Below are 10,773 nucleotides of genomic sequence, written 5' to 3'. Positions count from 1 at the left end.
CCCCAAAGATCCATTCCCTCACATAATAACATCTGCAAGGGGCAACACTTTCATGTATGTTAATAACGAAAAGGACAGTGATTGTTTTTATTAAGAAGTAAGCAACTTACTGCAAAGAGAACCGAGGCTTTGTTTACTTGGGGGACTAGTACTAAATAGGCTTTCTGTGTGTGAGTGTGTGTCTATGGTTTATCTTGAAGTGCAGTCTTGCCTTATTATATTTGTAATTAGTCATAATGGGGTAAGGAAGGATAAGTTTTGCTTTCTCCATCATAGCGCTCACCAACATACACTTTCCTATGACCATGTGCCTCTCCTTCAAAGCACAGCTATGTGTATATATTCCTTTGGGTTATTCTTTAGTTAATGGCTATTCCAAGCTCAATGAGGGCTCTTGACCTGTTTTGTGCAACACTGTGTTGTAGTATCTGGAAGACTATACGTATGATGTGGGCATATCCACATACATCGACTTTGGTTTAATATTAGGACATGGAAACCTATGCTATCTTAAGAGTAAGACAACCTTAACTGTGTTAAAAATATCTTTTCCTCTTGTTGAATACAGTGTAATATCTTATATACTGAATATCTAAAGGCAGAATAACAACCTAGAGTTGATATCTTAGTTTAGTGCATGAAAATATGAATGACTGGTTTAACAATCTTCCAATTCTAAAATTTATGTGATTTGGGGTCTTAAACAATTTAGTTATTTATTTTTTTCATCAGATTGTTTATTCATTCACTTATCTACTCTGCATCTGATTACTATGACTCAGTCTTTGGAGAAAATTCGGGTAGACACACGGCAGTATTAGAAGTGAGGAGATCAACTGAAACTCAAAGAGGCTGCAAGCCTGGGTGAGTGAAGATCAAAGCTTTCGCTTCCTTTACACAACTAACCCTAGATCAAGTTTATACCAACTGCAGGACTCCTGTTTTGAATCTACTTTTAACCTTAGACAAATACAAACTCCAGTCATATTATTTTCTTAAGATTTCCTTATCAAAGAAAAAAATGTAATGTTTATTCCCTCATCCAACCAATATTCATTGACTGCACAATCATTATATGCCAAATACTTTTAGTTAAAAATATTAATAATGAAAGATCTCTGTCCTTAAAGAGATTTCTCTTCAAATCTTTCTCCCAAATTTCATCCTTGAATACCTACTCGATTTCCACTCATTTGTCACTTACAAATCTCAAATTAATGTGTCCCAAACTAAACTTACTAGCTTTTCCTTCAAAACTGTTCATTCCTCAGTATCTTATACCTCAGTGATTGGCATCCCCACCTACCTTCACCACCACCTATAATACAAGATGGAAATCTAGATATCCTACCATATTTTTGTTTTTCATCAACCTCCAAATTCAGTCTTTCACCAAAGATTATAATTACCATTCATTCTTCACACCTGTCTGGTCTGGCCATTCTGTCCGTTTTTGATGTAGCTCCCTTGATTCAGAGGGTCATCAGCTCCTCCTGCTTCACTATAATGGCCTCCTAGCAGGGCCCCTCATGCCAATCTAGAGCACTCCCCAACCATTCCCAATCAATATTTGGTGTAATTAGAATAGTCCTTCCAAAGTGCAAATGTGGTCAGACCATTCCCTTTCCACATGTCTCCTACTTTCCTCACAGACTCATGTGCTCCAGCTTTCCAACTTGTGCTCTCTGTTTCAACTCTACTTACCTATTAGCAGGTCCATGAAACTCCCTACTTGGGCTCACCTCTCAGCCTTCAGATAGGTAAATACAGCTGCCTGATATTTCTTACACCTCTTGCTTGTCCTTCACCAGCTACCTCCTGCACATTCTTCAAAACTCAGTTTTGGCCTGACTTTCCTCAGAAAGCCTTACCTGACTCTCCACACAATGGCCCCTCTGTGAGCCTCTTCATAATTCCAGAGCACACGTGCGTGACTACTACCTACCCTTCATGTTTGCTTCCCTTGCCACTTGGTGACCTACGTGAGTGCAGATCTTTTCTACTTTATTCCAGTGGTTGGCACAGATGAGCACTCAGTAACTAAATGAATAAATACACTAAAGCCTCACAGTATGGTTAGAGTGAAAGCTAGATAAGGAAATAATTACACTATATTTTGTATAGTATAGAAGACCTATAGGAGGCATCGTTGTGTAACGACGAAGTGGAGTCAGACTGCTTATGTCAAATCCCATTATCACTGGAAATTTGAGCAAGTGACAACTTATTTGTAGCTTAGCTCCCTTGTAAAATGATGCTAATAAGATAAAATATATTAAGTTCTCAGCACAGTACATTGCACACACAAAAAGGTGCCCAATAAACAGGTTTGTATGTTTTTAAAACATGCTATTGGGAGCATGGGGAATAGAGGGACTAGATCAAGAAATGCAAGGAAGTAAAGATGTGAGTGAAGTGATTTTTTGAGCAATCTGCATATTTTGAATCAGGAGTAGAATCTTTACAAGTAGAAAATGTGGCATTTCCAAGCAATTTGTCTTCTATCTGTAAATAATTCCCTTGTACATGAGAATGAGTTGGTTGTTAATTCAATTTTTTTAATTTATTTTTTTGTTTTAGTTTATTTTTTTATATTTTTAAATATTTTTTATTATGTTAGTCACCATACAGTACATACCTAGTTTTTGATGTAAAGTTCCACGATACATTACTTGCGTATAACACCCAGCGCACTGTGCAATACGTGCCCTCCTTACTACCCATCACCGGCCTATCCCAATCCCCCACCCCCATCCCCTCTGAAGCCTTCAGTTTGTTTCCCAGAGTCCATAGTCTCTCGTGGCTTCCCCCCTTCTGTTTACCCCCCCTTTCTTCTTCCCTTTCTTCTCCTACCAATCTTCCTACTTTTTCTGTTCCATAAATGAGTGAAACCATATGGTAATCATCTTTCTCTGCTTGACTTATTTGTCTTTTTTATAATTACCATTCTAAAGGTGTGAGGTGATATCTTGTGGTTTCGATTTGCCTTTCCCTGATGATTAGCAATATTGAGCATCTTTTAATGTACCTGTGGGCCATCTGTGTATCTTCTTTGAAAAAAAATATTCCAAACTTCTGCCCATCTTTTAATTGGATTGTTTGGGGATTTTTGCTACTGAGTCATATGAGTTCTTTATATTCTTTGGATATTACCACCTTCGTAGATAATTTGCAAATATTTTCTCCATTCAGTAGGTTGTCTTTTTATTTATCGATGGTTCTTTGATATGCAAAAGCTTTTTAGTTTGATGTAGTCCCGTTTGTTTATTTTTGTGTATGTTGTCTCTGCTTTTGGTGTCAAATCCAAAAACTCATTACTGTTTATGTTTTATTTGAGAAGTTTTATGATTTCAGGTATTATGTTAAATCTTTGATCCATTTGGGTAATTTTTAAGTATGATGTGAGGTAGTGGTCCGGTTTCATTCTTTTGAATGTGGATGTCTAGTTTTCCCAATATCATTTACTGAAGAGATGGTACTTCCTCATTGTATATTCTTTGTGCTTTTATCACAAATTAATTGACCATATATGCATGAGTTTACTTCTGGGCTCTCAATTCTATTTCATTGAACTATGTGTCTCTTTTTATACTAATGCCATACTGTTTCTTGTACCATGGCTTTGTAATATAGTTTGAAATGAGGGCACAGGATGCCCCCAGCTTTGTTCTTCTTTCTCAAGATTGCCTTAGCTATTTTGGGTCTTTTGTGGGTCCTTAAAAATTTTAGGATTATTTTCTGTAAAAACTATCATTAATATTTTGATAAGATTGTGTTGAATCTGTAGATTGAATTGGGTAGTATGAAGAATTTAATGCAAATTATCCAGTCCATGAGGATGGAATATCTTTCCATTTATTTGTGTTTTCTTCAATTTCTTTCATCAATGTCTTGTAGTTTTTAATATACAGGTCTTTCAATTTCTCAGTTAAATTTATTCCTTGGTATTTTATTCCTTTTGATGTAATTGTAAATGGATGGTTTTCTTAATTTCTCTTTAGATCATTATTAATGTGTAGAAACAGATTTTTGTATGTTTTTTTTTTGTATCATTCAACTTTACTGAATTTGTTGATTAGTTCTAATAGTTTTTTGGTGGTCTTTAGGAATTTTTTTTTTTACATATAATATCATACCGTCTGCAAATAGTTTTATTTTTTCTGTTCTAATTTGAATATCTTTTGTTTTTTTGCCGAATTACTCTGGCTAGGACTTCCAGTACCATGTTGAATAAAAATTGGGATAGTGGGCATCCTTGTGTTGTTCCTGATCTTAGAGGAAAAACTTTGAGCTTTTCATGTTTGTAAATGATGTTGTCTATGGCGGCCTTTATTATGTTGAGGTATGTTCCCTCTATATTCACTCTGTTGAGAGTTTTTATCATAAACTGATGTTGATTTTTGTTAGAGGCTTTTTTTGCATCCATTCAAATGGCCGTATGATTTTTATCATATGGTATATAATATCGACTGATTTGTATATGTTGGACTTTCATTGCATCCCTAGGATAAATTGCACTTGATTATGGCATATGATCTTTTAATCTATTGTTACATTCGGTTTGCTAATATTTTATTGAGGGCTTTTGCTTCTATATTTGTCAGGGATATTGGCCTGTGATTTTTTTTGTGGTGTCCTTTCTGTCCTTTCGTGGTGTCCTTTTTCTGGTTCTGCCATCATAGTAATGCTGATCTCATAAAATGAAGTTGGGAGTATTCTTTTTCAATTTTTTTTTTGTTTTGGAATAGTTTGAGAAAAATTGGTATTAATTATTTGAATATTTGTAGAATCCACCAGTGAAGCCATCTGGCCCTGGACTTTAGTAGGGACTTTTGAATACTGATTTCATCTCCTTACTAGTAATTGGTCTGTTTAGATTTTTTTTCTTCATGACTAGTCTTCGTAAGTTGTATGTATCTAGGAGTTCATTTCCTATAGGTTGTCCAATTTGTTAGTGTGTAATTTTTCATAGTAGACTCCTATGATCTTTCATATTTCTGTGTTATCAGTAGTAATCTCTCCTAATCCACATCTTATTTTATTTCTGAGTCCTGTCTCTTTTTTCCTTGGCAAGCCTTGTTGAAGTTCTGTCAATTTAATTTATCTTTGGAAAAAAAAAATCCTCTCTCTCTCTCTCTCTTTTTTTTGTAATGTTCTTTCTAGTTGTCTTTTTGTTACTATTTCATTTATTTCTGCTCTGATTTTTGTTAGTTTCCTTTTATTAACTTTGGACTTCATTTATTCTTTTTCTGATTCCTTGATGTGTAAAGTTAGGTTTTTTATTTGAGATTTGTCTTGTTTCTTGAAGTAGGCATTTATCACTGTGTAATTCTCTCTTAGACTTACTTTTATTGCATCCCATAAGTTTTGGTATATTTTATTTCCATTTTCATTTGTCTCAAGGTTTTTTAAAAATTTCTCTTATTTGACCCATTGGTTATTTAGTAGCATGTTGTTTAATTTCTACATATTTGTGAATTTCCAGTTTTATTCATGTAATGATTTCTAGTTTCATAGCATTGTGGATAGAGAAGAATCTTGATATGATTTCAATCTTCTTTAATTTATTGTCTTGTACTGTAACCTAACATATGCTCTATCCTGGAGAATGTTCCATGTGTACTTGAGATGAAGGTATATTGTTTCTTTTGGATAGAATGTGTTATTTATAAATATAATGTGTGTGTGTACACACACAATAAATATAAATTAAGTTCATCTGGTCTAATGTGTCATTTTAAGACTCTTTCTTTATGGATTTTTCTGTCTGGACAATATCCATTGATGAAAGTGGGATAATGAAGTCCCCTACTACTATTGTGCTGCTGTCTATTTCCCTTTAAGTCTGTTAACATTTGCTTTATATATTTAGGTGATCATCTGTTGGGTGCATATATGTTTACAAATGTTATAGCCTCCTTTTATCATTATGTAATGGCCTTCATTGCCTCTTATTATAGTCTTTGCTGTAAAGTCTATTTTGTCTGATATAAGTATAGCTATGCTTGGTTTCTTTTGGTTCACATTTGGATGAAATAATTTTTTCTATCCCTTTCCTTTGTGTATGTCTTTACATCTGAAGTATCTTATTTTATCTTTTCAGTGGTTTTATATCTTTTAAGGAGAAGTTATTTACATTTAAAGTAATTATTGATATGTATTTATTTTTATTTTGTTAACATGTTCCAGCTGTTTTGTAGCTCTTCTGTTTCTTTCTTTGTGATTTAATGATTTTGGTAGTGGGCGCCTGGGGGTCTCAGTCAGTTAACCCTCTGCCTTTGGCTCAGGTCATGATCCTGGGGTCCTGGGATGAAACCATCGGGCTCCCTGCTCCATGGGGAGCCTGCTTCTCCCTCTCCTTCTGCCTGCTGCTCCCCCTGCTCGTACTCTCTTGTTCTCTCTGTGTGTCAAATAAGTAAAATCTTTTTAAAAATCATGATTTTGGTACTGCTATGTTCAGATTCCTTTCTCTTTATCTTTTGTATATCTAGTATAGACGTCTGCTTTTTGGGTACCATAAGGCTCACATATAACATTTATATTTACAATTGTCTATTTCAAATGGATAACAACCTACATTTGAACACATTCTAATACTCAACAATTTATTCTCCCTGCCCACGTTTTATGTTTTTGATGTCACAATTCACATATTTTATCTTGTATATCTCTTAACAAATTATTATAGTTAGCTATTTTTACTACTTTTGTCTATTAACCTTCATACTATTTTTATAAGTGACTACTACATCACCTTTACAACATTAGATTATTTTAAATTTTACTCTAGATTTACCTTTATCCATGAGACTTAGACTTTCATGTCTTTCTGTTACTAATTTGTGCATTTCATTTCAGCTTAGACAAATTCTTTAAATTTATTGTAAGGCTAGTCAAGTAGTGATTAACACCTTTAGCTTTTGCTTGTATTGCAAACTTTTATCTTTCCTTCGATTCTGAGTGACCTCTTTGCTGGGTAGTGTATTCTTGGATGGGACTTTTATTTCCTTTCAGCACTTCGAATATGTCATGCCATTCCCTCTTTCCTCCAAAGGTTTTGCTGAAAACTGCTGATTGTCCTATTGGGATTCCTGTGTTATGTAACACATTGTTTGTTTGTTTGTTTGTTTGTTTGTTTGTTTGTTTTTTCTTGCTGCTTTTAAGATTCTCTCCCTATTTTTAACTTTTGACATTTTAATTATAACGTATCTTCGCGTGTTTCTCTTCAGGTTCACCTTCTTTGGGGGTCTCTGGGATTCTGGATCTAATTTCCCTGTCCAGGTTAGGGAAGTTTTTATCCACTATTTCTTCAAATAAATTTTCTGCCTCTCTCTCTTGTCCTTTTGGGACCCCTATAATGTGAATGTTGGTTGGGTTGATATTGTCCTTTAAGTCCTTTAAGCTTGATTTACTTTTTTCACTCTTTTTTCATTTTGCTGCTCTGATTGGGTGAGTTTCACTGCCTTGTCTTTGAGTTCATTGTTTCTGTCTTCTGCTTTATCTCGTCTGTTGTTGAACCCCTCTAGCGTAATTTTCTATTATGTTCTATTCTTTAGCTCTGTAACTTCTACTTGGTACTTTCTTATGCTTTCTATTAGTTTAAGTTCTCACTGTATTCATCCCTCTTTCACCTGAGTAGATAAAACATCTTTATGAACATGATGTTAAACTCTCTATCAGGTAAATCATTATCTCAATCTTATTAGGAACTTTTTCTGAAGCTTTCTCTTTTTATTTAGTTTGGAACATATTCCTCTCTTTCACTGACTTTCTGTGGTGGTTTCTATGCTTTAATTGAAACAGCCACCTCCCCACTCATGAAGAGTGATCTCATGTAGGTGATAAGTCTTATCATTCAAACTTGCCCTAGCTCTTGGTTGTCTCTCAAACCTTTGTGATTGCCCAGGCAGACCATTTCATTTTTAACGTCTCTCAGTTGTTGGTGGTATGCCAAGACCTGTTATTGTCCCAAAGGGGAGGATTTCAGTCAGCACCTAGACTCATGACGATGGAGCCAGATCCTCAGGTAGCAGCTTAAAGTATGCAAATGTACACATTCCTGTGGGACCACAGTTGTAAGTCTCACTGGCCACCGGAGCCAGGAAACCTCAAAGTGTCCCCTAGGAGGCAGTCACAAACATCAGAACACTAGATGAATGTATGCTCTCCTTTAAGGAAGATGCAGGTGTCCTACAGCAGGGCAATTGGAGAGCAAAAAGATGACATCCTCTGGCCTCCCTCACCAGATAGCATCTCAGTAGGTTTCTAGATATATGATAACCCAGAAGCGTACCTGTCAGGCTCAAGTTCCAAGAGAAGTAAATATGCCTCTTTCACAGGAACTCAGGATGTGTTTCATTCTGCTCTCTGTGCTGTCCCCTGGGGGTGATAGCTCTTCAATTGTTACAGCTCATGATACTGAGAAACACAAGCCCTCTGTCAACCAGACTCGGGCTATCAATGGGTATCCCTTAGGTGGTACAAACAATGTGTGTGGCACCAGACATAAAATAATAATAATAACAACAACAACACGCTACACACATAAAAAATCCTTTCAGGGAGCTACTGGCACTCTAGGTCACTGCAGAGGTGGAACATAAACATATTTGCTTGACCTCTGAGGTCTTTGCAGAGGATTACAGTGGGCCCATAGAAGCATGTTTAATTAGAAACCTGCCTGTGTATCTGTGCTCTATAACTTCATTATCTCTCTACCCTTCCCGCCGCCTTCGCCTTCGCCTCCTTCTTCTCCTTCTCCTTCTCCCCCTTCCCCTTCCCCTTCTCCTCTTCCTCCTCTTCCTCCTCCTCCTCCTCCTCCTCCTCCTCCTCCTCCTCCTCCTCCTCCTCCTCCTCCTCCTCCTCCTTCTTCTTCTCCTCCTTCTTCCTCTTCTATCTTGCATGCTATATTCTGGGCGAGTTTCTCTTTTAATGCAGTGATTTACTCTTCCATTTTGTCCAATGCCAGTTTTAATACACCTCTCAACTCTGATTTTTGAAGACTGTATATCTCCTTTCCAAATTTTCAAATTATATTTCTTTCATATCTTCTTGGTCTTGCTTCATTTCTGCCTATTTTTATTCCATAACTCCTTGGTTTTCTTTACTATAACTTCTTCTTCATTTATATTTGAGCACTAAACCCATTTATTTCGAAGATTTTTTAGACACTTCCACTATGTTAATTTCTCCTTGGGACAATCTATCTTCCTTCTGCTGACATTTTTGGCTATCTTTCTCAGCATCTGTCTTAGTTTGGGTTCTCCATGGAACGGAACCTGAGTAAAGGATATGGGTGCAAGTAATCTGTTTGGGAGGTGAAGGAATCAGTAGAAGAATGGACAAGGGGGATAGAGAAGAAAGCGACCGGTAATGGGTGTATTACTGAACCAGTTACCCCTGTGTGTAACTAGCAGTCAATCCTGCAAGGAAACTTCTGGGAGCCAGCGTAGAAGAGATCTCTCAGGGTTATCCTACCCAAGGGTCATGCTAGTATTTATGCACCAATTTCCTTTAGTCAGTTTGAGGCTGCTCCCCAAAGGCATTTGTTCTCCATCACTTTTAGTACACCAGACCAGTAGGCAAAGCAGGATTCAGTGCCCATACAGGAAAACTACAACCAAGAAATGCAGATGTTGAAAGTCAGACCAACATGCACTTGAGCAGTGAGAACAAGGAGATAAGGGGCACTGACAGTACCTGTTATGGCATTAGATCTTTCTCCTTCAGGGGCTCCTATCTCATCATGATGTTGGGGACAATGTAGTTCCAGTCAGTTGGCCGCTGGACTAATTTGACCATTGCCTTGTTGCAAGAATGTCTGTCTTCCCACACCCAGCCTGCAGCTTGCTAAAAGCCTTAGCCATAGTGTTCAACAACTTTTGTCAGTCCTATTTCATAATCTAGAGAGCCTTGTCTTTAAGCAGTGTTGTTTATCATACAGAATGTTAAATTCTGCTTCCTATCACCTGCTTCTTAAGGACAGCAAGCTTGTGTATTCAGAACATTTTACTATGTGCATTTCTTTTAGTTTTCACTTTGCAAAGTTTATTTTACTTTTTAGGCTGGCTAAGTATTTTGCTCTTCTGGTATATTTTATCTATTGGTATGTATTTGGGAAGAGGGAATATAACATTTATAATTTTACTGTGCTATAATGGCGAAATGTTTATCTCCTTATTTTAAATAAAATCATAGAATTAAAAAATTTTAATTATGTATTTTTGAATTCTCATTTAAATGAAAGGAATGGTGCCTAGTGAAAATTGTTGTTTGTGCAAGGTTTGTGAAAACTATTTTCTTCTCTTTGTCTTATATGTGTCCTTTTTCTCTATATGTAACTTGGCGGGAAAGGATGGAAGTTCTGCTTTTTTGTACCCTTCTAATACTAGGTTGCACTGAGAGAGTCTCAATTTGGAGTTTGCTAATTTATTTAGAAACAGCTATAACTATAACCTTTCCTATGTTCTAAATATGTCATCCTAAAACCAAATCAAAACACTTGATATTCACTGTTGACTCAGATATTCCAAAAATAACCCGCCCAGTATTTAATGTTTACATAACAGAAATGATCTCAATAGAGTAAATGAGACTATTAAAAGGTTGAGGAATAAAATATCCAAGAATAGAGAATTAAGAATTGCAGAGAACAAGTCTGAGGAAGTTTATCTTTTCCACAAATATGTCAGCAGCTGTGGTAGGAACACAGAGAATCAAGCTTGTGTTTCCTTTCCAACCTCGCCTTACTCCCTTGCACCTTTATTCCAGACT

The sequence above is a fragment of the Ursus americanus genome, chromosome 36, assembly GCF_024610735.1.
Source record: "Ursus americanus isolate L20-20 chromosome 36, mUrsAme1.1.p, whole genome shotgun sequence".
Classification (NCBI taxonomy): Eukaryota; Metazoa; Chordata; class Mammalia; order Carnivora; family Ursidae; genus Ursus; species Ursus americanus.
This window is presented reverse-complemented; position numbering follows the sequence as displayed.